Genomic DNA, 26971 nt, shown 5'->3' with positions numbered 1-26971 from the left:
CCCCCACCCCTCTCTCCCGTGCCAAGATGTGGATCCAGGTTCGAACCGTGGACGGCTCCCAGACACGCACCATCGAGGACGTTTCTCATGAAGCTACGATTGAGGAGCTGCGCCAGCGGGTTTGGGCGCTATTTGATGTGCGGTCTGAGTGCCAGCACCTTTTCTACCAGCGCAAGCAGTTGGAGAATGGATATACTTTATTTGACTATGATGCTGGACTGAATATTATTCAGCTACTAGTTTGCCCAGACTCTGATCTTCCTAGCACATCTAAACAGACTGATACACAGGTTAACCCATGTTCTAATAGTCCACCTAAAGTCAAGAAAACTTCAAGAGTGGGATCTTCCAGTCAACCATCCACATCAACTGGTGTCTATCTTATTGATCCTGGCGTTGGACTATATAAGGTAAATGAATTGGTGGATGCCAGAGATGTCGGCCTTGGTGCTTGGTTTGAAGCACATATACAGTGTTACTAGAGCTTCTGATGGACATTCACGTGGCAAAACTCCACTGAAGAATGGCAGTTCTTATACAAGGACTAATGGAAATAGAAATCATAATTCCAAAGAGAACATAAACAAATTGGACAGTGTACCTGTATGTTTACTCTGTTGCTGCTGATGAAGACGTTATTTATCATATCCAGTATGATGAATATCCAGAAAGTGGTACTCTAGAAATGGATGTAAAGGATCTTCGACCACGAGCTAGAACCATTTTAAAACGGAATGAACTAAATGTTGGTGATGTGGTAATGGTTAATTATAATGTAGAAAATCTAGGAAAAAGAGGTTTTTGGTTTGATGTGGAAATTACAACATTGAAGACAATCTCAAGGACCAAAAAGAACTTCGTGTGAAAATTTTCTTGGGGTAAGACTCTCCTCACTGATGCCATTTAATTAATGAATTAATCAGGGAAGATGAGTTTTAGGTGTTGAGCACATATCCCTTTGTTAAAAAAAAAAAAGATAGCTCTTATGAAAGGTGGAAATTTCATATTTTAGGAGAGAGTATTTTTTAAAGATTTATTTATTTATTTATTTATTTATGTATGTATGTATTTGAAAGGTAGAGTTGCAGACAGGCGGTGGGCGGGGGGGAGGGTCTTCTGTCCGCTGGTTCACTCCCCAGATGGCCAGGTGGCTGAAGCCAGGAGCTTCTTCCAGGTCTCCCAGGTGGGTGCAATGGCCCAGGGACTTGGGCCATCTTCCGCTGCTTTCCCAAGCCATAGCAAAGAGCTGGATCGGAAGTGGAGCAGCCGGGACTCAAACCAGCACCCATATAGCAGGCAGTGGCTTTACCCACTACACCACAGCACCAGCCTCTGTAGGGGAATATTTTTATACATTCTTGAGAATTTTTTAAAGTGAGAATGGCTTAATTCTTCATCTCTTTTCAAGTTTGGAGTTATTTGAAACAATCTTGGAAATGGCTGAGTATTTTATTGGAGAAATCATTACTTATAAAATTCTTATAGATCAAATGAAACATTACATAAGAGCATTTTTTAAATTATTATTTGTTTGAAAGATAGTTTGCAAAGAGAGAGAAGAAAAGACAGAGTTCCTGCATCCGCTGGTTCACTCCCCAATGGCTGCAGCGTTCAGGGCTGTGCCAGGCTGAAGCCGGGAGCTGGGAGCCGGGAGTCTCCTCCAGATCTCCCACATAGGTGCACAGGCCCAGGGCCCCCTGGACATCTTCTGCAGCTTTCCCGGGTGCATCGCAGGGAGCTGGATCAGAAGTGGAGCAGCTGGGACTAAAAACAGTGCTCACATGGGATGTTGGCACTGCAGGCCATGGTGTAACCTGCTATACCACAGCACTGACCCCTACATAAGAGCATTTTAATAGCCATAATTACTGTTGAAGATCAGTGTTGATGTACTATAAATGGATGACAACCTAACAGCTATCTGCTGGACTTCTAAGACTAGCTGCAATTTTCCTTCATAGTAATTTTCTTCAACAAACTTAATAGAATTTCAAATGCAAAAAGTCCCATGGACTATTAGATCTTGCTATTTCCATTATTACTTCTTTGAGATGTTTTCCCCATGATACAAAGTCCTGGGCATTGTTTCAGTTACCTTCTTACACTTAGGAAAATACCCCATCTGCCTTTTCTGAATCGAGTTTATTTGCAGAATTATCACTAGTTTACTTTTTAAAAATGAAAATTCCTGTAAAATTGTTTCCAGTTCTTTACTATAAATAATACTTAAGTAATGATCGTGATGTATGCATTTTATGCATACTATTTCTTTATAATTATTTCTTAGGTTTGAGCATTGACCTTGAGTGTCCTCTTTTACATATGAGAAACTTAGATCTTTGTCAAGTTCTGGTTAAATGGATTAGTGATACAAGGTGACACATCTGGGAGTAAGCATCTGCTTATGGTTAAAAATATAAAGCAAAGTAGGTAAACCACATTCTGCTAGCCACCTGTGTTTGTAAATTTTTTTTTAAACACTACAGTTCCTTACTGCCATTAGTCATCTATGGCTTTTTGTGCTCAACAGCATTGTTAAATAGTTATGACTTTTTATACTAATCACTGTCTGACCCTAATGGAAAAGTTTTGCTGATACCTGAAATAAGGAAAGAGAATGTGAGCTACTGAATGAAACTTGTATTTTAGAAAACAAATTTCAGAACTTTCTATACAGACAAGTGTGAGTCTAATTCTGAATTCTAAACAACTTGACATTTCATGACCAAGAAAAAGAGAAAGCAACCTAAATAAACTGTTGAGCAGGGAACCTTGCAATGCATTTGAGTGTTGGAAGTATAAAAAAGTATGCATGCCCAATAGGAGGGTAACACAGTATACTTAAAAGTACTGAACTAAAAATGTTTTCTATAAAAAAAGAAGTTCCCCAAATGATTCTCAAAGTGGGGCACCCTGACTTTAAGGACTAGAACTATGATTTAGTGAAAATTATGGATAGACAAATACTGATTTGATAAAACAATGTGACGGCTATCCAAATAGTAAAACACACTGTTTTATAAAATGCTTTTTATCATTTACGATTTTACTAGAAGTGTTAGGAACATAAGAGCTGAAACAAAAAGTGTGACTTGTGGGTGGGATTTTTTTCCATAACTAGAAATCTTTTTGCCTTATTAGAAAGAATGGGTAAATACTCACAGTGAAATAACCATGGTAAAGGTATATAGCATTAGAGTTCCATGGTTCTGGAGTCCCATTCACTCTAACTTTTGTCAGACTTAATTTCTGCTTATCAGATGGCTTTGATTTGCATTTCCTTCACTATGAATGGAGTTGAGAACCTTTTCCTATAGTTATTGCAATTTGAATATCTTTTCTGAGCATCTGATTTCAAACTTTAGTGTGCTTTTTTGTTTTTAACTGAGTAGTCTGTCTTACTAGGTTTTAGAAGTTCCATTTATGGAGACTAGACCATTTCAGTTGTATAAAACAAAAATATCGTTTCCAGCTCTAGCACTGTGTTTTTTCTTTATGATGTTTGGATATAGTTTTCTTCATTTTAACGTAGTTGAAGTTATTAAAGTTGAAGGGAGTTTTTGTGCTTTTATGTTGTACTTAAGGAACTTTCCTATCCAGAGATCATAAAGATACTCTTTTATTACCCAGGTCATCCTTTCTTGTTCTTCAAGTAGGTCTTATATGAGGGTAGTTTGGAAAAATGGAATTAAAAGATAAAGCTTTATGTTAGTTCAAAAAAGTATAATCCATGTATGTATTTCTTCATAATATGTACTGCTGTTACTTTTTGAAGAGCCCTTACATGCATGAATTTCAAAAATTTTGGGCACCAACATGAATTTTTATTTTAGTTCCATTTCCATGTACTTTTTGAGATACCCTCATATGTTCTTAGCTCTGTGTATTTTCATCTGAATTTTCTAGTCATTTTTTCTCTTACTGGCGTCCTAGGAATGCAAGAAGCCTTTGATCTTACTTCCAGTAGTTTTACTAGACTTACTAATTTTAATTTATATCTTAATTGTTTGGGAATGTCTACCATTATAATCTGAATTATGACATTTTTGTTTTGTCTTTTCTTCATTTTTGATGTCTTTGTCTTTTTTCACCAATTGGGCCTTCCATACATTGTTGAAAAAAAGTAGGGAGAGCTAGCATCATTTTTTACCTCCTGATCTCCAGGACAAAACTTCTAAAATTTTGTCTATAATGTATTTCTTAAAATTCATAAAATAACTTGGTGAATAATTCTTTTCTTGTCTTATAGTAGTTTTGTGTCCCTTTCTTGAATGTTTGGTAGGACTTTTAAGTCCTTTAGGGCTGAATTTTCTTTGTGGGAAAGTTTTCTATGGTTGATTAGATTTCTGCAATGATCATTGGACTATTCCTATTTTCTGGTTTTTTTTTTTTTAAGATTTATCTATTTTATTTGAAAGGCAATTGCAGAGAGGAGGAGCAAGAGAGAGGGGTCGTCTGTCTGCTGGTTCACTCCCCAAATAGCCACAACAGCTTGGTCTGGGCCAGGCAGGAGCCAGGGCTTCATCTGGGTCTCTTATGTGGGTACACAGGCTCAAGGACTTTCCCAGGAGCATTAGCAGGGAGCTGGATCAGAGGCAGGGAAGCCGGGCCTCAGACTGGAGCCCATATGTGATGCCGGCACCACAGGCAGCAGTTTGACCCACTGTGCCACAGTGCTGGCCGCATATTTCCTATTTTTTGAAAAATGTTTTAAATTTTTTAAAAATTTGACAGGCCCAGTGAGACAGAGAGCTCCTATTTGCTTGTTCTCTTCCCAAATGTTCACAACAAACAGAGCTGGACAAGGCCAGCTAGGACCCAGGAACCCATCCAGGTCTCCCATGTGGGTCTCAGGGATCATGTCACTTGAGCCATCACTTGCCCCCTGGGTCTACATTGGAAGTAGGCTGAAATCCGGAGCCAGAGCTGGTGCTACATCGGGCACTCTGAGGTGGGAGGTGAGCATTTTAACAGCTATGCCAAACACTTTCCCTTCTTTTTGAACTGGAATTCAATTATCTAGAAATTTGTCCATTGCATCTAAATTTTTAAATTTGCCATAAATGTATTTATTAACCATATATTTTTAGGTGTATGTTATCTACTATGATATTCCTTACTTTATTCCTGAATTTAGTTTGTGACTTTTTGATCAATCTCATCAGAGGTTTATCACATTTGTTAGATTTTTGCAATGAACTAACCTTCAGCTTTAATCCTCTCTATTGTATTGACGGTGCAAAGGAAGAAGCAAATAGAGGACATGACTTTTAATCTGCCCTGGAGATTTGATAAGGGAACTTGGAGTTAAAGTTCATGCTTGTTTCTATTTTTAATTTGTGGGTACCAAAAAGTGAATATGCTTGAACTGTGTAATTCTAGTTAGCAAATACAATTTTTAAGTTGTCACTTTCTGTTTGTATTTTAGCTTTAAAGAAAAAGCACAGGTTTGGAGTCTAAATACCTTTTTCAATAGTGTGTCCACTTGCTATTATAATGATATTGTATTTAACACCATGTGAAGTTATATAAGTTTAAATACTCACAAGTAAAGTAGAATTTGGTGGGCAAGGCTAGCATAGTGGATAGAGAGAAAAAACCTGTTGCCTCAGAATATCTCACATATACCCTCCTCTACCTCCAGGAAAGCCAGCCTCTACTGAGGAGATACCAAAAGTGAGTGACACATTTCTTTTTATCATTTTTAAAATTCTTTTTATTTTAACTTTAGTTTTTTTTTTTTTTCAAGTGAGTTGTTCTATGTTTATCATCTTGGCTGTCAATAGACAAAAGCCTCTGTCCCAGATGAACCCAAATGGAAACAAGTGTGGGCCCTTAGGAAGCCCTCGTCAGTCTAACTGTGTTGAGTCTTCTGGGAGCTGTTTTAGCTACAGCCTGACTCCAGGCTGTGTTGGGTTAGAACTATTCTGGATGGGGCCTGCACTGTGGTGTAGCAAGTAAAGCCACCGCCTGCAGTGCCGGCATCCCATATGGATGCTGGTTCAAGTCCCGGCTGCTCCTCTTCTGATCCAGCTCTCTGCTGTGGCCTGGGAAAGAGCAGACGATGACCCAAGTCCTTGGGCCCCTGTACCCACGTGGGAGACCCAGAAGAAGCTCCTGGCTTTGGATCAACGCAGCTCGGGCCATTGTGGCCATTTAGGGAGTGAACCCACGGATGGAAGACCTCTCTCTCTGTCTCTCTGCCTCTGCCTCCCTGTAACTCTGCCTTTCAAATAAATAAATAAATCTTAAAAAAAAAGGAAAAAATTTTTCTGGAGAGGATGAAGGATGAAGTCATCAGCTCAGAGCCTGTTTTTTTTTTTTTCCTAGTGACCTGTGACATTATTGACATTTTCCAACACTAAATTTAAGAAGGACTAGGCCCCTTTGGACAGGCACTGTGGCCCACACAGGAAACAGACAATCCTGAGATTTAGTATGTGTAGGCCCAGCAGGATCCAGTGGAAAGTTTGACATCTTAATCATGTTCTTACTCAGTCATCCACAGCTAATATATCTTCCTGGCAAAGCAGGTGTCTTCCATAAGGAACACAATGGGGGCAGATTGTTATCATAAGAGGCTGCCAAAGTCTGCTCTAAATTGTCCCTGAACCACTGATAATAAACCAAATTGCTACAAATAGACATCAGTTTGCAGAAATGTTAGCTGTCCAAGGGATGCCTTTGGCTTGGGGAGCAGAGGCAAATGTGTTACAAGTATCAGGTGTGTAGGAAGGGAACTTGAAGTTAGCTTTGAGGACAGCTATTGGGTCAATTGTGATAGTGAGTTGTGCTGTTCTTTGAGTGTTCCCAAGAGTTTGTCCTCAGCCTCCTCAAATCATAGTTGGTATTTTCAACAGTATGCTCCATTGGACTGGACAGGTTTACTGCTTTGGAATCCTAGGCCATATGTGAGACTGTTTGAGTTCTTGTATGAAAAAGACTGATGAGTGAGAAATTTTCATCCTGTTTTGCATCAGGGTTATACAGTGGTGACTGAAGGAATGGAGTGGAATTGGGCCAGAATCATTGCTTTTACTCTGTTTAGTCCAGGGTTCCTTGAGTGTTTGGAGAGCTGGGGCTGGAAAAGAATAGAGCCCTTTCCCAAGTGTTCAGATGCAAGAGTGTAGTGAGCTAGATGTGGAGCACTGGGCTTCGGGGGCAGCAGCACACACTCGCCTTCCCAGGGGAAGTTTTGGCGGGGAACTTTGAAGGGTCAAGACGGAGAAGAGAAAGTACATACTCTGCCCTTTCTCTTTTCTCCTCGACTGCCTGGGCTTTCATCTCTTTCCTTTTTAAAGCACAGGCTACTGTTTCAGAGAAGTCTTTATTTTATAAAATTTGGAGTGCAAACAGAAAGGGGAGAGCAGAAGTGTTATTCGTAGCCTCACCACCCAAAGATGAGCAATAACACACATTTAAGCCTGTTTTCTTTCTGTCTTTCACTCTGCCTGGTTACTTTTACCTAATTTTGATTTTTTTACTCACATTTTATTTCACTTTATGTGTTAGTACTGATTCTTTACAAACTGCTTTAATGGCTATATAATATTCTAACAGATGGGAATAGTATAAATTACTTAGCAGTTGTTGAATGTTCAATTTTTTTTCAGTGCTCTTTTTTATAAGTGAGAGTACACTAAATATCTCTGCAAATAACTCTTTCTCTGAATTTAAAAATATTTCCTGAGGATGGAGTGCTAGAAGCACAATTACTATGTTAAAGTAGGTAAGTATACCCAATACTCTTTTATGTGTTTTCTTCCCCCCCCTCCCTCCACCTCCCTCCCTCTTCCTCTCCCCCTTTCATCATGCTATAGGTTAGGTCTCTAAACTTACTGATCCTACATAGCTGCAATTTTGTACACTGTCACCTAATGTTCTTAGTATAATGCATGGGGTATGTATGGGTGTGTGTATGTGTAACCAAGTTAGCTTCCTGAAAATCATACAAATTGACAAACCCAGTCCCATTTTCCTAAATTTTGTGTTCCATTAAATGATCCTCACCACTGTAACCACAATAGCAAGGCTTACTAATTATAAGAAATCTGATTGTTATGTTGGAAGATAACTGCAATATTTTTCAAGTGCATTTGAGATCAAAATATACCTGGAAGGGAGTGGGCATTTAGCTTAACACTTAAGATGCCTGTATCCCACTTCAGAGTTTCTGAGTTCAATTCCTGGGCCCAACTCCGGATTCCAGCTTCCCACCAGTGTAGACCTTGGGAGGCTGTGCTGATGGCTCAAGGAATCAGGTTTTTATCAACCACATAGGAAATGTGTATTGAGTTCCTGCTCCTGGCATGGCCCTGCCCCAGCCCCAGCCATTGTGAACATTTAGGGAGTGAATCAGAGGTGGGAATTCTCTCCACCTCTGTCTCTAAACTAAAAAGTAAAAGCCACATGGGAGCTGAATGTGGGAGTCCCTGCTTACAGAAACAGCCCTGTTGCCCACAGATGTCTGGGACCTGATGATCAGAGACAGGGCATGGCTTCAGATGGGACACCAGGTGGGGTGAACAGACCCCATTCATGTGAGTTCTCAGCCTCACAGAAGTTTACATGAAACGTCAGTTTAAAGAAAACAGAAATTACCCCTCGTTCCATCCTCAGATAATTACATGAATCTAAAGCTTATAAATAAGATGCCAAAGTAGCAATTTTGGCAACCTTAAATTCCAGGACACTAGAACTTAGGGAGGCTGTGCTAGAAAAGACAAATAAGTGCTGTATTTATTTATATGGCATTTATATCTCATTAGCACTTTGCTAACATACTTTGAAATGTATATAAACTCATGTTAGAAACCTTTTATATATTATAAATTATTCATTAATTATGTTGTAATTAAAGTTATATTTTTACATTTTATAAACACGCCATTTACACACATATATGAGGAGAGAGCACACATGCATGCACGCTCATTGAGCTCATGAGAGACCTGTCCTTTCCTTTCCCTCCAGGCTCACTTACGGCTTTCCATTTTCTATTGCATTCTGCTTGTGTCTCGGGACTGTTACAAATGCTCGGTAGCTGAGAGTGCACTAAAGAGGGTCTAGGTACCTCACTGAGCCTAATCATGGCTTCTACAGTAACAAGAACAATGACAGCTGAATGTCTTGCTTAGGCTGTGCCAGCAGCTGTGCTGAGCATCTCCATGGATTCTCCGATTTTATCAGCACAGCAACTCCAGGGTTTGGTGTCGTACCCATTTGATAGGCAGACTGACTGAGATCTTGAGGGCTTAAATGACTTACCCAAGCTCATTCATCTAATAGTCAGTGCTCAGGGGTGGGTGTGGCCCAAGGCTGAGGCATGCAGAAAGGAATCACTTGTTTCACATTAAGCCTAGAAACGAAATACTCATTTGCGTGGATTTCAAAACATTTCTGTGCTCCAGTGAATAGATCTTCAGCTTCCGTTTCCATGAACTTTTGAAGTACCCATGTGTGAAGTTCTTATATTTTTTTAAGATTTATTTATTTATTTATTTGACAGGTAGAGTTATAGACAGTGAGGAGACACACAGAGAGAAAGGTGTTCCATCCCTTGGTTCACTCCCCAAATGGCCGCTACAGCCAGTGGTATGCTGATCCAATGCCAGGAGCCAGGTGCTTCTTCCTGGTCTCCCATGCAGGTGCAGGGGCCCAAGCACTTGGGCCATCCGCCATTGCCTTCCTGGGCCACAGCAGAGAGCTGGACTGGAAGAGGAGCAACCAGGACTAGAACCCGGCGCCCATATGGGATGCTGGCACTGCAGGTGGAGGATTAACCTAGTGTGCCACGGCATCGGCCCCACATTCTTGTATTTTAAAAGTGAAAAATAGAGTAGGAAAACTGTAAGTTTAGGATGCTCTTTAGTTGTAGTGAGAGTGGACTGTCATAGCTAGTGGCCAGTTGTGTTCTCTGCAAATACTAACAGATGCACCACAGTGAGCACCAGAGTTGGGAGTCACACCCAGTGCAGGGAAGCTCTGGACAGAAGCTCTGAGCCTGGTTTCTGTGTGGCTGAAGAAGAGGCTGCCACCTTGATTGGCCAGCCATACCCCTGGCATTCCAGGACACAGACCCAGAGCCTGTTCTTTCAAATGTTGCACAGCTCATTTTTTAAATAAATCTTTTATTTAATAAATATAAATTTCGTAGGTGCAGCTTTTTGGATTATAGTGGTTCTCCCCCACTTACCTGCCCTCCCACTCCCACTGGTGTACCACCTCCTACTCCCTCTCCCATCCCATTCTTCACTAAGATTCATTTTTATTTATCTTTATATACAGAAGATCAACTCCAAGTAAAGATTTCAACAGCTTGCACCCACACAGACACACAAAGTATAAAGTACTGTTTGAAGACTAGTTTTACCATTAATTCTCATAGTACAACTTATTAAGGACAGAGGTCCTACATGGGGAACAAGTGCACAGTGACTCTGGCACAGCTTTTTTTTTTTTTTTTTTTTTTTTTTTTTTTTTGACAGGCAGAGTTAGTGAGAGAGAGAGACAGAGAGAAAGGTCTTCCTTTGCCATTGGTTCACCCTCCAATGGCCGCCGCGGCCAGTGCGCTGCGGCCAGCGCACCACGCTGATCCGATGGCAGGAGCCAGGTGCTTCTCCTGGTCTCCCATGGGTTGCAGGGCCCAAGTACTTGGGCCATCCTCCACTGCACTCCCTGGCCACAGCAGAGAGCTGGCCTGGAAGAGGGGCAACCGGGACAGAATCCGGTGCCCCGACTGGGACTAGAACTCAGTGTCCTGGTGCCGCAAGGTGGAGGATTAGCCTAGTGAGCCACGGCGCCGGCCAGCTTATTTTTTAAAACTGAATTTTGAGGCTTTAGATTTCATAAGGCTGACATTTTTTGCCTGGTAAGCCAATACTTTCCAATGCATTCTTGTTGAGCAATGTGGATGTTTTGTTCAAATCCTAAGCGAAAGTCAATTACAGAGTAAAAGGGAAGGTAAAATATATACAGTTATAAGCCAGAACGTAATGACAGTCATGTCACGTGATGGCAGACCTGTAACACTGCTAAGGCTGCATGTTGAGGACATTCTCTAGCCTCAGGCACCTACATTTTGTATAAAAGTAAGCTGAGGGACCTGGTGCTGTGGCGTAGTAGGCTTAGCCTCCACCTGTGGTGCTGGCATCCCATATGGGTGCCAGTTTTTGTCCTGGCTGCTCCTCTTTCAGTCCAACTCTCTGCTGATGGCCTGGGAAAGCAATGGAAATGGCCCAGGGGCATGAGCCCCTACACCCACGTGGAAGACCCTGAAGAAGCTCCTGGCTTCCAATCAGCTCAGCTCCAGCCATTGCTGCCATTTGGGGAGTGAACCAGCAGATGGAAGATCTTTTCTCTGTCTCTCCCACTCTAACTTTACCTCTTAAATAAATTTAAAACATTTTTTTTTAAATGGGAAGCTGAAAATAACTTATGCATCTTAAAAATTCAGAGAAGAGTAGAATGAATCAAATGGGGGGAGCAATAGATGTCAGAGGAAATGAAGGTGATAGAAAATAAAGAGGAACTGTTCACAGCACAGCCTGTGGAGTGATGGAGTCTGTGTTGCACTGGGGTTTTGCCCTTGCATTATCGGGCTACTGGTGCTCCAGCTCTGCTAAAAGCTCAGGTGCAGGCCCTGAGGGGCACAAAGGATTTGCTCTGGTCAGAGTTTGGTTGCTGTGGTAACAGTACTCTGTGATGGTGGTGGGGCTTTAAGCCGTGACTGGGTCAGAAGGGCTCTGTCGTCCTGAAGGGGCTGATCCCAGTATCACAGGAGTGGCTCAGTCCTTGAAAGAGTACATTCTTGACAAAAGAGTGACTTTGCCTGACTCTTCCTCACAGGCCCTCCACCCTGTGTAACACCCCGCCAGAGATGGCTCTTCACTGGGAATTCCAGCCTACAGAACCCATATGAGTGCCTGTTGTTGATAAACTGCCATCTGTGGTGGTCTGTTACAGCAGCAGAACATGGGCTGGGACATGGGCTTCTGCCAGTGTCTGATCCTGCTATCTGTTGAGCTTGGTAGCAGTCCTAACAGTAATTGCTGTGTTTCCTGAGCACTTACTCCATGCTCGTGGCCTTGCTGCATTAGCTTATTAATCTTTACAGCTTCCTACAAGGTAGATACGTTTTCCACACTTCCAACGCTAGGGAATGAGCCCTAGTTTAGAGGTTTCATTTATCCAGTGGTGACTTCCTGAGTGTTTACTTTGTGCTAGGCAGCCTTCTCAGTGAAGGTGCAGTACTGAACAAAACGTGCCTGTATGGATTTCCATCCTAGTAGCAACTGCCCGAAGTTACCAGAGGGGAGTTGTGAAGCTGGCTCACGTCATTAGTCACTTCCAATCTGCTTTCCTTTTTCAGCACCACACCCTGACCACATGGCTGCTGACCACTGCACCTGCTTCACAGGGGACTGGCACCTCAGCGTGGAGATGAGCAATGGTGAACACACAGAAGGGCCTGGTGAGTGCCAGCCCGTGTGGCTCACATTCACTTTGTTCTCGCGTGGCCCTGACCTCTTTCAGCTCTCATACACATGTCCCGAGCAGAAGGTCCAGTGCCTTTGTGTGCTCAAGGATATAACTTTACCCAGAAGGAAGTCTGGCCTGTGTCCTTGGCTTCTGGGAGGTTATCTCTGCGTCTTTGGAGTGTGACCCATGACAGGATGGTCTTTGTCCACCTAGGAGCACTGGGTCCTGCCGCAGAGTCTACAATACAATTTGGGGATGGGGCTAGCCATGTGAGTCAGTCTCAGTGGGCACTGGCCATGCTAGAAGGAACAGTGATGTGAATGGCGGCTGTCTATCACATAGTGTCCGGTGACCCCAGAGGCACTGAAGACTGAGATCGAGCATGTAGACAGTCAGTCATGCCTGTGGGTGGAGCCCCAGTGAAATCCCTGAACACCAGAGCTCGAGTGAGCTTCCCTGGTTGGCAGTACTCTGCGTCGTCACACACGATCGCCAGGAGAGTGACAGTGTCCTGGCTCCACAGGGGGCGGACAGCAGGAAGCTGTGTCCTGGGTGCTTCACCCATTGGCTGAGCCAGTCTCTGTCCTTTCCCTGCATTAAACCCTAACTGTGAGTCTTTCTGTGAGTCCTTTTGATTCATTATCAAAACTGAGTGGTTTGAGGGAACACTTGAGCTTGCAGTAGGGGTCAGAATGGAGGGCCATCTTGTGGAATGTTCCCTCAAACTTTGCACCAAACTTCAAACTTCATGCAGTACACTTCCCAGGTCTATTTTGGGGATACATTAGATTGAGAAAAACTGAAACCAGTCTGCATAATAGGAGAATGCCCCAGCTTCATGCTGGAATCATTGCTCCAGCAGTGGCCAAGGCAGCCTGTGCCCTGAGAACAGCAATAGCAGGGCAGGGACAAGTTCTGAAACCAGGCCCCAGGGCTTGGGGCTCAGCCTCCATCAAGGGTGAACGTGCACCTTAGGGTGTGCAGCTCACACCTCGGGTGACAGCTACTTCTTCCATGGCCTCAGAACATTTTCCCTCCTTTATGTGATTACTTATTTACATCCTCTGTCATCCTAAAGGGATTGGAAGTAACTTGAATAGGTATGTATGTGCTCCAGTGAACTCACTTTCCAAAAAAAAAAGGGGGGGTGGGGAGGGAAGTGGCAGAGGAAGAGGGAGGGGAGCAAATGGGAAAGGAGCGAGAAGAAGGAGTTGGGTTGAGATTGACATCCAAAGTGCGCACCATAAACATCGCTTGCATCTACTCATTACGTTGTTTAAAGCCTCCATGTCCTTATTTATGTGCGTGTTTGTTTATTTACTTCCTTATTTATTTATTTCTGGCCTACTTACTCTGTCTCTGACTTTTCATTGCATTAAGAGCCTTCTACTGTAATAGTTGCTTGTCAGTTTTCTCCTGCATTCCTAATGGTTTTGCCTTACGCTACGATGCTGTGTGATTCATTTCCAGTGGTTCATGATTGTTAGGTCTTCATCATGGGCTACACTTTCTAGCTATGCAAAGTAAACCATTTCTCTACTTAATGCATTTTGCTGTGGATTCTATCTTGATACTAAAATGGGTACTCCTAAGCTATTATCTGTGAACAGCCACTATACCCTTGAGTAACTTTTTAATGGCAAGGTTTCAGTGTCATTTGGTTTTGTTTGTTTCTGATAAAAGCAGTATATATTTGTATTTGTTTTCAATGCAGTCCCGGAAATCTTGAGTTTGACAGAAGAGTTTAAAGTGATTGTGTGTTATCAGAGTTGATGTTTGGTATTTCTCATTCCCACACTAGCAGGTCTATCTTGAAGTTTCGGATTTCCTTCATCCATCTCCCCAAGTCTCCACCGTCTCCCTCTAATTAACATTCACCTCTTCTTCCTTACCTCCATAAATTGTATCACCAGACACCCAAATTATTGCACATAATATATGCACATAATATATGCACATAATAAAAAACACAGGGGTCTGTGTTTCCAACAAGCTTCTCAAGGAGGCACTCATGGTGGCTTGGGTGCAGATGGGAGAAGCATTATATGTCAGCTACACTGTTGGTTTATGGGGATGGAGCAGGCTGGCAGATTGGGGACCCCCATCACCACCAAAACAATCTAAAGAGCTTTGCTTGGGACACAGAGTTTCTTCCATGTGGCTGTTCCAATGCATTTTGTTTCACTATTGCCCTTCTAGTTGCCTATTAGGGAGCTCTGAGTTGCTCTGTTCTACTCATCTTCTCTTTCCAAGGTCAGCACACTTGTCTGGGACATGTCCACTTGCACATCGATTTTTAGAACATGCTTTACTTCGTTGGTGTTGGACTGAGGTCAAAGGCCTCTGCTTTTAGAAGCTGTGGTTCATTTTGGTGGGGTGTTGGGAGAGAATTATTATCTCTGTAGCTGTGTGAGACCCAGGTTTTAAATCAGTTACTATCAAGATGCCCTGGCCTACTCAGGCTTATGTGTTTTTTTGTTTGTTTAATCTTCAGCTTAGAGCTTCCCCTGGGTTATCTTAGAACAAATTTTATTTATCCCTGTTGTTTTGGGCAGTTTATTATCACTCTTACTATTCTGACTTCTGTTTCAATCCAATTTTATCTCATTTCCATATTCTTGACAATTCAAAAATAATTTTTGGGCCATTGAAAACAATTTCTTATTTCCAAGGCTGCTTCTGGTTTCATTACACTAATGAATCTCTTGGGAAAAAGGTAAATTTATGTTTCTCTTTATGGATGCTTGGAATTTCTTTGATATCAGTCTATTTCTTTCTTATCAGATTGTATTTTTTGATTCTACTGATAACATAAAAGAGATAGTTTAATTCTGTTTTCCCCCATAGAGTATGATTTTAGAGAGTTGCTTTATCTCTTTTTCTCTTAATGATTCACAAAGTCTGCAGGGGCCTCTGTATCCCTCCCTGCCTCCTAGTTTTTTCCTTTTTCTATTTACTCATTCTTCACTGCAGAGCCATTTATCCAGGCACAGTATTTTGCCAAGAAAACTTTCAATTCACTTCTGACCAGGTACAGGTTATAAAAAGAACACCCCTTGCCAAGAAAGGTTGCACATTGAATTTCCTGAATCAGTCACTTTCATTGGCGTTTTATTCATCCTGTGCTGCCAGAGGCCACCAAGTGCCTTTTCAAAGTATTCCAGGAGTGGTGGTCTTCAAATGGTAGCTCTTGAGTCTACAGGAAATGGAAATATAACTACTAAATCATTTTTCTGTACTATTGACAAATGAATAAATGATGTAAGTAATGAGCAACATGTAATTTTGCTCCTGAGTTGTCTCTTTCTCATGCTGTTTATGGGATGAATTGGAAGAGGGTCAATTCTACAGGTCATGGGGTTTCGTTAAACATATTACTAGGGAGGGTTATAAAGTGAAGATCAGCAAGGCAGAGTTCTGGGTTCCTGATCTCCAGGCATCCTTCCGGGATACCCCTGCACCACAGCCATTGGGATTTGTTTTGTCTGTGCTCTGCAGGAGGGGCTTCAGTAGAGTGACCACCTCCCTTGCTAACCCTTTTAATCTATGCTGCCTTGGTGGTGACAGAAGAGGTCAGATGCAGTTTGTTTAGGGAGGTGTTGGAATATGTATCAGGAGATGCTGGGAGGCTCTGAGAAACTGTAGATCTTCTACTGCTAGGACGGGGGCAGAGCTCCCCATGGATGACTGGGCTCAGGCCAGTCACCTACCACTGGGTGTTGGAGTAGTCCTTGGTCTTGGTCTCAACCACAGTGCAAAGCACTTTCCAGAGAAGTATCTAGGGATCATTTTTCCGATGACCCCACCCAATTTTCCACAGATTATAATTCATTAAGATGTCTAAAATTTGGTCAATAAAAAGAGTATCTTTAATTTCCCATTTAATCTTGAGAGTCTATGAATCTGTGGGATTTTTTAAGTTTATTTATTTGAAAGGCAGAATGACAGAGAGTTGGAGAGAGAGAGAGAGAGAAAAGTTTGGTTGATTGATTTATTTCATCTGCTAATTTTCTCTCCAAACTGCCTGCAACAGCCAGGGGTAGGCCTGGCTGGGGCTGTGAACTAGGAGCTCCATCTGGGTTTCCCATGTGGATGTTACAGGCACAAGTATGTGAATCATCATCTGTTGCCTCTGGAGTGTTCTTGAGCAGGAAGATGGATTGGAGGTAGAGGCAAGACTTGACCTCAGGCACTCTGATGCAGGATGTGTGTCCTAGGCAGCAGCCTACCCTCTATCACAACACTCATCCCACAAATCTGTGATTGTAATGCAATCTGTTTTTAAAGTTGTCACATACATATTTATCTTTTTTACTATTTTACTTTGAAATAATTTCATATTTCTGGAAAAGTTGCAAAGATAACAGAATTCCTGTTTAGCTGTGAAAGAAGAAGGACCTCATCCAATATGTCCATATCCATATGTCCATATCCTAACCTCTAGAACCTGTCACTGTGTCACCTTGAAAGGCAAAAGGGACTTTGTAGCTGTGATTGACTTACGGTTGTAGAGAAGGGGATGCTACTCTGGTTGATCTTGATGACCCACAGTAAGCACAGGGGTCCTGATAAGGGAAAGGGGAGGCTGGGGAGTGCAGGAGGGATTTGGAGATGCTGTGCTGCTGTCTTTGAAGAGGGGACAGGGATATGAGCCAAGCTGGAAGGTGGAGAGGCAAGGAAACAACTTGCTGAATAGGCCGAGAGTTTTACTCTGGGAACAGGAGAGTGTTCTGGAGACAGATGGCGGGTGGTGATCATTGCACAGTAATGTACACGTGCTGAATGCCACTGGTAAATTTTATGTTATGCACATTTCACCAGTTCTCTAAAAAGGAAAGGAAGGGGCCGGCACTGTGGTGTAGTGAGGAAAGCCACTGCCTGCAGTGCCAGCATCGCATATGGGTGCCGGTTCAAGTCCTGGCTGCTCCACTTCCAATCCAGCTCTCTGTTGTGGCCTGGGAAAGCAGTGGAAGAAGGCCCAAGTCCTTGGGCTCCTGCACCCACGTGGGAAACCAGGAAGAAGTTCTGGCTCCTGGCTTCGGATCAGCCCAGTTTTTTCTGTTTTGGCCATTTGGGGAGTGAGCCAGCTGATGGGAGATTGACACTCTCTCTCTCTCTCTCTCTCTGTGTGTGTGTGTGTGTGTGTGTGTCTTTGTGCCTCTGCCTTTCTGTAACTCTGCCTTTCAAGTAAATTAATAAGCCTTTTAAAAAATGGGTGGGGGAACAGATTCTGCCCTAGAGCCTCCAGACGGGAGATCTTGATTTTAGCCTAGTGATGCATCTGCCCTGTAGAATGATAATGTGCTTGTGCTGTTAGGTCAGAAAGTTGTGGTCCTTTGTTATAGCATCAATAACAAACCAGGCCAGTTCCCTTCACTTAGTTTTCCTTAGTGTTAAATCTTTTGTAAACAACATGCCCTGTGTATTAAAACTAGGAAATTAATATTGGAATGATCTTGTTAACTAAACTTCAGGTTTCCCCCAGGTTTTCCACTGGTGTTCTTTACCTGGTCCCCTCATCCAATCCAGGATTGCATTTAGCTTCCATTTACTTTCATTAGTCTGGTCTAAACTGTGACAGTTTCTCCATCTTTTGGTTTTATGAGCTTGGAACTTTTGAAGAGTCCTGGTCCGATACTTGTGGCATATAAATCAATTTAGGTTTATTTTCCTCATGATTAGAGTGAAGTGTGGGTTTGGATGAGAAAACCACAGAAGTGATGTGCTCTTCTCATCATATCACACCAGAGGCTGTCATGTGATATCAATACATTCTATTATCAGTGGTGACAGTGGCTGAGAGAGTGATAGTGCATTTCTCCACTGTGAAGTTCCTGTTCTCCATTTCCAGACTTCCCTCTATAAAGTTGCTGCAGTTTTATTTCACAGTCTCTATTGGTAAAGGTATACGAGATCTTTCAGAGTCACCCGAATTGGGTGTGAATGCCAGATGTGCCACTTCCCAGTTTTACAAAGTTGGAAAATCAATCTCATGTGCACGAGCCTCATGCCTTTCTTTTTTTTTTATTTATTTGTACTATTTCTTTTTTTTTAAAACTTTTATTTAATGAATATAAATTTCCAAAGTACAGCTTATGGATTACAATGGCTTCCCCCCCATAACGTCCCTCCTACCCACAACCCTCCCCTTTCCCACTCCCTCTTCCCTTCCATTCACATCAAGATTCATTTTCGATTCTCTTTATATACAGAAGATCAGTTTAACATACATTAAGCAAAGATTTCAACAGTTTGCTCCCACACAGAAACATAAAGTGAAAAATACTGTTTGAGTACTAGTTATAGCATTAAATCTCAATGTACAGCACACTAAGGACAGAGATCCTACATGAGGAGTAAGTGCACAGTGACTCCTGTTGTTGACTTAACAAATTGACACTCTTTTTTATGGCCTCAGTAATCACCCTAGGCTCTTGTCATGAGTTGCCAAGGCTATGGAAGCCCTCTGAGTTCACTGACTCTGATCATTTTTAGACAAGGCCATGGTCAAAGTGGAAGTTCTCTCCTCCCTTCAGAGAAAGGTACCTCCTTCTTTGATGACCCGTTCTTTCCACTGGGATCTCACTCGTGGAGATCTTTCATTTAGGTGTTTTTTTTTTTTTTTTTTTTTTGCCAGAGTGTCTTGGCTTTCCATGCCTGAAATACTCTCATGGGCTTTTCAGCTGGATCCGCATGCCTTAAGGGCTGATTCTGAGGCCAGAGTGCTGTTTAGGGCATCTGCCATTCTATGAGTCTGTTGTGTATCTCACTTCCCATGTAGGATCGTTCTCTCCCTTTTTGATTCTATCAGCTAGTATTTGCAGACACTATTCTTGTTTATGTGATCCCTTTGGTTCTTAGTCCTATCATTATGATCAATTGTGAACAGAAATTGATCACTGGGACTAGTGAGATGGCATTGGTACATGCCCCCTTGATGGGATTGAATTGGAACCCCCTGGTATGTTTCTAAGTCTACCGTTTGAGGTAAGTCAGCTTGAGCATGTCCCGAATTGCACATCTCTTACCTCTCTTATTCCCACTCTTTGTATTTTTTTTATTTTTTTTATTTTTTTAACTTTTATTTAATAAATATAAATTTCCAAAGTACAGCTTTTGGATTATAGCAGCTTTTTCTCCCCATAACCTCCCTCCCACCCGCAACCATCCCATCTCCCGCTCCCTCTCCCTTCCCATTTACATCAAAATTCATTTTTAATTATCTTTATATACAGAAGATCAATTTAGTATATGCTAAGTAAGGTTTTCAACAGTTTGCACCCACACAGAAACACAAAGTGTAAAGTACTGTTTGAGTATTAGTTAAACCGCTAATTCACATAGTACAATACATTAAGGACAGAGATCCTACATGGGGAGTAGATGCACAGTGACTCCTGTTGTCGATTTAACAATTGACACTCTTATTTATGGCATCAGTAATCACCCGAGGCTCCAACGCCGATCTTATTTAGACAATGTCATAGTCAAAGTATCATTTCCGAAATGAAAAGACTTGAAAGTCATTACTCTCCTCATTACAACAATAATAAGCTAAACAAAACAAATATCAACAGCTTCTCTGGGCACACTAAGGAGTTGCAGTTACAATGCAATGAGCACCCAGGAATCATCAAAGGTTGTAAAGCTGGAATCACAGCTGGGACCTGCTTATCTGGAACAGAGCCCTGGCTGAAGCACTTAGAGGGTAACTTTGTGTGAAGGCAATTTTACCCAGTGGCTGGAGGCCATTCCTACCATGAATGGGAAACTCCCAGGCAACATGGACTTAGGGATCCAATACTTTGCTTTATCTTGAGGAATCCCACCAACTTTTCACAGTAGAGGGCTTAGAAACATCATTTATTAGCTATGACAGGGAAGAGGAACAGTAACCATTGTGAAATAGGATGAAAACCATCTTCTTATTTAAAGGCTTAAATGTGAATCGTTTAAATATATTCATTAAAAGATAAAGATTGACAAAGTGAGTATAATAACAATGTTCGGCTACATCTTGTCTTTTGGACATTCACTAAATATACTGATTCAGACAAGTTCAAATAAAGCGATAGCAAAAGATATGTTAAAACTAATTGAAAGAAAGCTGGAGGTACTACACTAATTTCAGATAAATGGAATTCAGAACAAGGAAAATTATCAGAGACAAACAGGAAGATTACTTAATGATTAGGCAGCCATTGCTTTAAAACCTAGCAAATTTGTGTATACACCTAAATTCAGAACTGCAAAATACACTTCAAAAACCTACAGAATGAGGGTGGGCATTCTGGCAAAGCAGGGTACGCCACTGCTTGGGACACCTGTATTCCATTTTGGAGTGCTGTTTGGAATTCTAGATGCTCCCCTCTCAATCCATCTCTCTGTCTTTCTGCTGCATGGTTGACCAGGATGGAATTCCTGGCTTAAGCCTGCCTCATGCCTTTCTTTGTAAAACTGGAAGAGTGAAAGCTATGGCTGTCGTGAGGATGACATGAGATGGCACAGCTAGTTACTGAGCAAGTACTCCTTCATCCTCCACAACTCGGCAAGAGTCAGGTTGAAGGGAAAGGGTGCCAGTGGTGGGTATCAGTGATGGACAAGTGATGATAAGGACTGTGCCAGCTGAGAGCTCACCATGTGACAGGAAGGGTGGCCATGTACATATCACAGATGGGGCCTGCGGAGCACCGTGAGAGTGCACAGTGTGAGCCTCTTCCCTGGATGTCAGGAAGGTCGCTGGGCACGGTGCTCGGGAGGTACACAGAGCTCTCTGCTCTTGGGGCACAGAAGTGTGCTCTCCTTGCTCCACCCTGGAGCACGTCCTAGTCTCCCACACTAGATCACAAAAAGGTGTTTCTCATTTTGAGCCCCATGGATTCAGAAGAGCCTTTGAAATGCCAGTGTAGGTGATGATGCGCCTAGCGGGAGCTGTGTCTGCAGTGGTTTCCTCGTGTCCCTGACCACAGTCTCTTGCCTGGCCTGTGTCACTAGCCCAGTGTTGGGCATACATGCTCCATGGAAACCTCACGTTTGTGCATGGGCTCCTTCAGCACATGCTAACTGCCTGGGATGAAATCTGTCTTGAAAACTTCCATGCATTCAGGCTGTTAAACTTTGCACAAGCATTTCACAAGGGTATACTGCCTACGTGCATTTCTGATCCCTTCACTTCTTTTTTATTTTTATTTTTTTTGACAGGCAGAGTTAGACAGTGAGAGAGAGAGAGAGAGAAAGAGAGAAAGGTCTTGCTTTCCATTGGTTCACCCCCCCCCCCCAAATGGCTGCTATGGCCGGCGTGCTGTGCCAGTCTGAAGCCAGGAGCCAGGAGCTTCCTCCTGGTCTCCCCTGTGAGTGCAGGGCCCAACCACATGGGCCATCCTCCACTGCACTCCTGGGCCACAGCAGAGAGCTGGACTGGAAGAGGAGCAACCGGGACAGAATCTGGCAACCCGGGGTGCTGGTGCTGCAGGCAGAGGATTAGCCAAGTGAGTCGCGGCACCGGCCTCCCTTCGCTTCTAAAGGAGAGATGAAACTTCCCGAGCCTTGTTGCATACATAGGCAGTCGTTGAAAGAAAACTTGTATATTTAAAAAGTGAAAAGTAAATGAACTCCTGCATAACCATTACTGAAGTCCAACAATTACAAGATTTGGGCACCTCTGCTTACTGTGTCCTCCCTCCTGGTTAAGAGTTTTCTGGCTGATGTCTTTAAGTAAATGCCAGGTATCCTGTCACTTTATACCTATTTTTTTTTGGTGTATATCTTTAAAAATATACAGCTTTTCGGCCGGCGCTGTGGCTCAATAGGCTCTGCCTGCAGTGCCGGCACCCTGGATTCTAATCCCAGTTGGGGTGCCGGATTCTGTCCCAGTTGCTCCTCTTCCAGGCCAGCTCTCTGCTGTGGCCCAAGTGCTTGGGCCCTGCACCCGTATGGGAGACCAGGAGAAGCACCTGGCTCCTGGCTTTGGATCAGTGTGGTGTGCCGGCCACAGCGTGCCGGCTGCAGCAGCCATTGGCCATTGGAGGGGTAAACCAATGGAAAAAAGGAAGTTCTAGAAAAATGGATTTTTTTTTTGACAGGCAGAGTTATACAGTGAGAAAGAGAGAGAGAGAGAGAAAGGTCTTCCTTCTGTTGGTTCACCCCCTAAATGGCCGCTACTGCCGGTGCTGCATCGATCCGAAGCCAGGAGCCAGGTGCTTCCTCCTGGTCTCCCATGTGGGTGCAGGGCCCAAGGACTTGGGCCATCCTCCACTGCCTTCCTGGGCAAGAGCAGAGAGCTGGACTGGAAGAGGAGCAACCAGGACAGAATCCAGCGCCCTAGCCGGGACTAGAACCCAGGGTACTGGTGCCACAGGCAGAGGATTAGCCTAGTGAGCAGTGGCGCTGGCCAGAAACATGGAATTTAAAGATGAATTTGTTTTGGTATGAAAAAAATTAAAACCATGCAAGGATTTCTTTTTTTATTTTTGGACAAAAAAATAAACCTGCCTTTTAATTCCATTTTCAGTGAACTTTAAAAATTATTTGAGAAGCAGAGAGACAGCCTCTCTCTTTCCCTCCCCCCTCAAGTACACAGGGTTAGGAGGGTCCTACCTACTGCTTTATTCTTCAAATGCCTGCAACAGTTGGGGCTGGGCTTGGGCAGAAACTGGGACCTAAGAATATTTTTAAAAAGATTTTATTTATTTGAGAGATAGAGTTACAGACAGTGAAATGGAGAGACAGAGAGAAAAGTCTTCTGGCTGCTGGTTCACTCCCCAGGTGGCCACAATGGCTGGAGCTGCACTGATCTGAAGCCAGGAGCCAGGTGCTTCCTCCTGGTCTCCCACATGGGTGCAGGGGCCCAAAGACTTGGGCCATCCTCCACTGCTTTCCCAGGCCACAGCAAAGAGCTGGATTTCAAGAGGAGCAGCCAGGACTAGAACCTGTGCCCATATGGGATGCTGGCACCTCAGGTGGAGGATTAACCTGTGCACCATGGCGCCTGCCCCAGGAACCTAAGACTTTAATCCAGGTCTCTCATGTTAATGGCAGGGTCCTGATTATTTAGGCTGTTAGCTACTGTCTCCCAGGGTTTGCGTTATCAGGAAGCTGGAAGTTGAGAGCCAGAGATAAGTATAGAACCTGAGTGTTATGATATGGGACGTGGGCGTCTTAATCCTTAGCCCAAACACTCACCCCCCTATGCACGTTTTGAGGTACCTTTGTATATTCCTGACTAGCTGATGTAGCAGTTGGTGGTACATGAAAAGGAGATAGGAGATTGAAAGAATGCCTAGAAAATGCCCATTTTCCCACAAGGGAGTTGGAAATAATCTTCTGACTTCTTTTCTTGCTTCTTCTGTGCTCTGTTTGAACTGTCATATTTCAAAGCACTGGAGACTGACCTGTGTGTCTGTGACCCCTTTGTCTTGAACCTTGTCACTATCATGTGTGAATCACAAGGGGAGGTACACCGCAGTCTTCCATGGTGATCAATAGCCCTTTGCTGGGCCATAGCATCAGAAACTCTCACTGCAGGGGACTAGTAGTTGACTTGATCATGGATTCACGCAAACATACTGTTCTGTAAAGTTTTAAAATCCCCATTCCTTAAAAACAAATGTAGCTCTAACCTCGAGTGGACCCTCAAAGGATCCTGGATTGCTTCTGAGTCTGCTATCTCTGCAGGGAGACTGTCTTCAGAATTGCTTTTGGGGCCCCATCATGTCATTGTGAAATTGCTGTTAGTAATCTCACCAGCATTTCCCAGATCTGTTGCAGATAAGCTTGAGCACGTGCGACTCCCTGGCTTCTAGTGTTATTTAGAGAATTGGAGGACTTAAAGCACTTATTTTTTTCAACTCATTTCTCATCATAATCCACCAATATCACAGTGTTTTTATTCTCCATTTCATTTTTAAATGATCCTATTAGTTGGGGGAAACCCAAGTGATATTTTTCTTTACTGTGGCCTCGTCTCCTCTTTGCCTTTGTTAGAACTCAGGGATTATATACCTGTCACTAAATCAGAATTCAGCCATTTGCTTAAACAATTTTCAGTGGATTTCACTAGGGTTGGAGTAAAGACAGCTCCTTCTGTTCCATATAAATGATATTTACAACCTGTCTCTCTGTCTCTTCGGAGACCAGTGGTGCTCCTCTTTGGTTATTGAGGCTGGTAGCTTGGTTATCAGGGAACTGTCCATGCGGTACTCCTGGTGTTTTGGGCTGTGTTTATCAAAGTTAAAGTGAGACTTTGGATGGAGTGGAGAATGAGTCAGGCTTTAAGCCTGAAGCAGCATGGCCCTGTCATGACTCCTGCATGTTGACTCAGCAGAAGCTTGGTTCAGGCGTGTGGATGTCATCATTCCCAGGTTTGGGGCTGCAAATGTCATTAGATTATCAGGTGAAACCAACACTGCATGCTACCGTGGAGCGGGTGATGCTGAAGGAACTTTTGGAGAAGTGGCTGCTTCAGGAGCATTGCTGCCCTACACTGATTTCTTCTATGGGGCCCCTCAGTAATGATATCCAGCCTAGCAAAGTGTACTTTATGCATTCATGGTTATTTAAGTAATGCAGATTCCCTCCCCCAATGCACTCATATAATCAAAGGCCCCGTTCTGTTTAATTTGACAAAGCACTCACTGACAGTTTGTAGCACTAGGAATGGTGAGAGGAATAGAAGTGAGACAGTTCCTGTGCATGTGGTGGCTTAGTTGAGTGGATTTGGTGAGGGACATGCTGTGACATAGTGACAGGGTCGGGGGGGAGGGAGTCAGGGCTGAGACTGGGGAAATGACCAGCTGGGGGATTTTCCTCTCTAAGCAGGTGACTTACTGCACAAAAGCTGCTCCAGTACAATTCCTTTATATAAGGGGACTTCAGAAAGTTTGTGGAAAGAGCATTTAGCCTTGCAGTTACAGGCACCCAGGAATTCCTGGGTGTCTCATTCTCCACATGAAACAGAAGCAGTGGCAGCCTGACGTGCCGGTTCAGTCTGTTTGAGATAGCTGACTCTGTCACTGAGCTATGTCAGCTGAGTGCCACCTGATGCCACAGCAGTCATCTCCCTGACATTATCAGTGCCACAAGAAAGCTGCTTTCCTGTTGGAGACTTGTGTGAGCATCCTTCTCCTGGGAACGCAAAATCGTGCATCTTGTCCATTTCTTCCTGGGGAGTAATAAAAAGGTGTGCACTGGGCATGGGTGAGTTGGGGGAGGCCAAAATGATCAGATCTCTGTTTTCTTCAACAGTGAGTCAAGATCAAGAGATAACATGAACCCCACCCTTCTTCTCTCTGAGCCTAAAACAAAGTGAATAAATTCTTGCATGTTGCAGCATACTTAGGGGGCACTCCATGGGGGGGGTACTTTAAAACAGGAAGTGCTTTCCAATTCATTCATGTTTTGGCACTGTTCAGATGCCTTTAATTATTTTGAACTCTTTGGCAACAGGAGGACAATTGGTTTTGATAGCTATCCTCTAAGCTTTAGCTCTTTGTATCTTCTGGGAGTAATGAAAGACAGAAAAATGCATTGCTGATGGCTTTGCAATGTAAATAAAAAGAGGAGAATAAAAGAACAAGCCCTTCCTGTTCCCTCACTCTGGTTTTCCCATAAAAACATTTTTGTGGTTCCTAGCAATCCTCTCAAGACAGGGAGACAAAGATTGTATTGTAGATGGAACAGTCTTAATTAGTGAAATTGACAAGAAAATACTTATCTCTTCATACTGAATGACAGCAAAACACAACTTAGGGAATTTGTCATTTATGCAAGACTAAAAAGTGATTTTGTTGTATCATGTTTTCTCAACCTGATGAGTTTATGGACAGGTTTTTGTGTAGCTTCCTGGATCATGAATATTCTGAATTCTCAGCTTTTCTTATCAGCAAAGAAAAAACAATTTACTCCATAGGGCCTGAGCAAAGTACTTCAGACTCTTTATATTTCTTCTATTAGAGAAGCTAATTCTCTGCTTGAAAGGGAAGTTGACTATTTTTTCCTCATATATTTCTTGATCAAAGAGAGGCAATTTTATTATTATATATTGTAATTTTCTTAAGGAAGAAAAAGCCGTGTACTTTTGAGCTCCACAGTGCTAAACCCTAGACACCTTTTCAATCCATATTGTGTCTAATGAAAGAGTCATTTGCTAAAACAACTGTCTCTTCTAATAGAACACAAATATTTGTCAAGCATTTTTCCATTAGAAATAGTGCACAGCTGTGCCAAGAACCAGTTCATCCTCTGTGAGTCAGCAGGTTCTTCCAACAGAGTGAGAGGCATTGCTGCTGTCCCACAAGCCAGGGATATTGTGGGGAGTTATTTGCTGTGCAAAATTTGCCAAAAGCCTGTTCTGATTATCTCTAGGCATATTTATCATTGAATTCTGTGTTAATTTCAAGAGTAGTATCAATAAACAATATTGTTTATATGAGGGTACTTTAAAACGTTTGTGGAACACAAAAGGTAAGTTTATTTTGGTGAAAAAAATTGTGAA

At 42.9% G+C, this 26971-nt stretch overlaps 1 long non-coding RNA gene across 19 annotated transcripts in view; it reads left to right on the top strand.

Moving 5' to 3' along the window:
• Positions 1-26971, top strand: part of LOC149122110 (uncharacterized) — a 125343-nt gene that overhangs the window by 10360 nt on the left and 88012 nt on the right. For 13 of the 19 annotated variants that reach the window (XR_016221127.1, XR_016221111.1, XR_016221117.1 and 10 more), the window contains one exon: positions 12371-12472. The exons of 1 other annotated variant lie outside the window; for it this stretch is intronic. This is a non-coding gene — a long non-coding RNA (uncharacterized LOC149122110). Of the gene's footprint in view, positions 1-5644; positions 5677-12370; positions 12473-26971 lie in introns of all 19 variants that reach the window. 5 more of the 19 variants (XR_016221121.1, XR_016221122.1, XR_016221129.1 and 2 more) reach the window with 1 other exon arrangement.

Source organism: Oryctolagus cuniculus, chromosome 15 (genome assembly GCF_051225735.1).
Source record: "Oryctolagus cuniculus isolate XC-2025 breed Fujian yellow rabbit chromosome 15, ASM5122573v1, whole genome shotgun sequence".
NCBI lineage: Eukaryota > Metazoa > Chordata > Mammalia > Lagomorpha > Leporidae > Oryctolagus > Oryctolagus cuniculus.
Note: the sequence above shows the minus strand (reverse complement) of the source record. Positions and strands in the feature narration are given on the sequence as shown.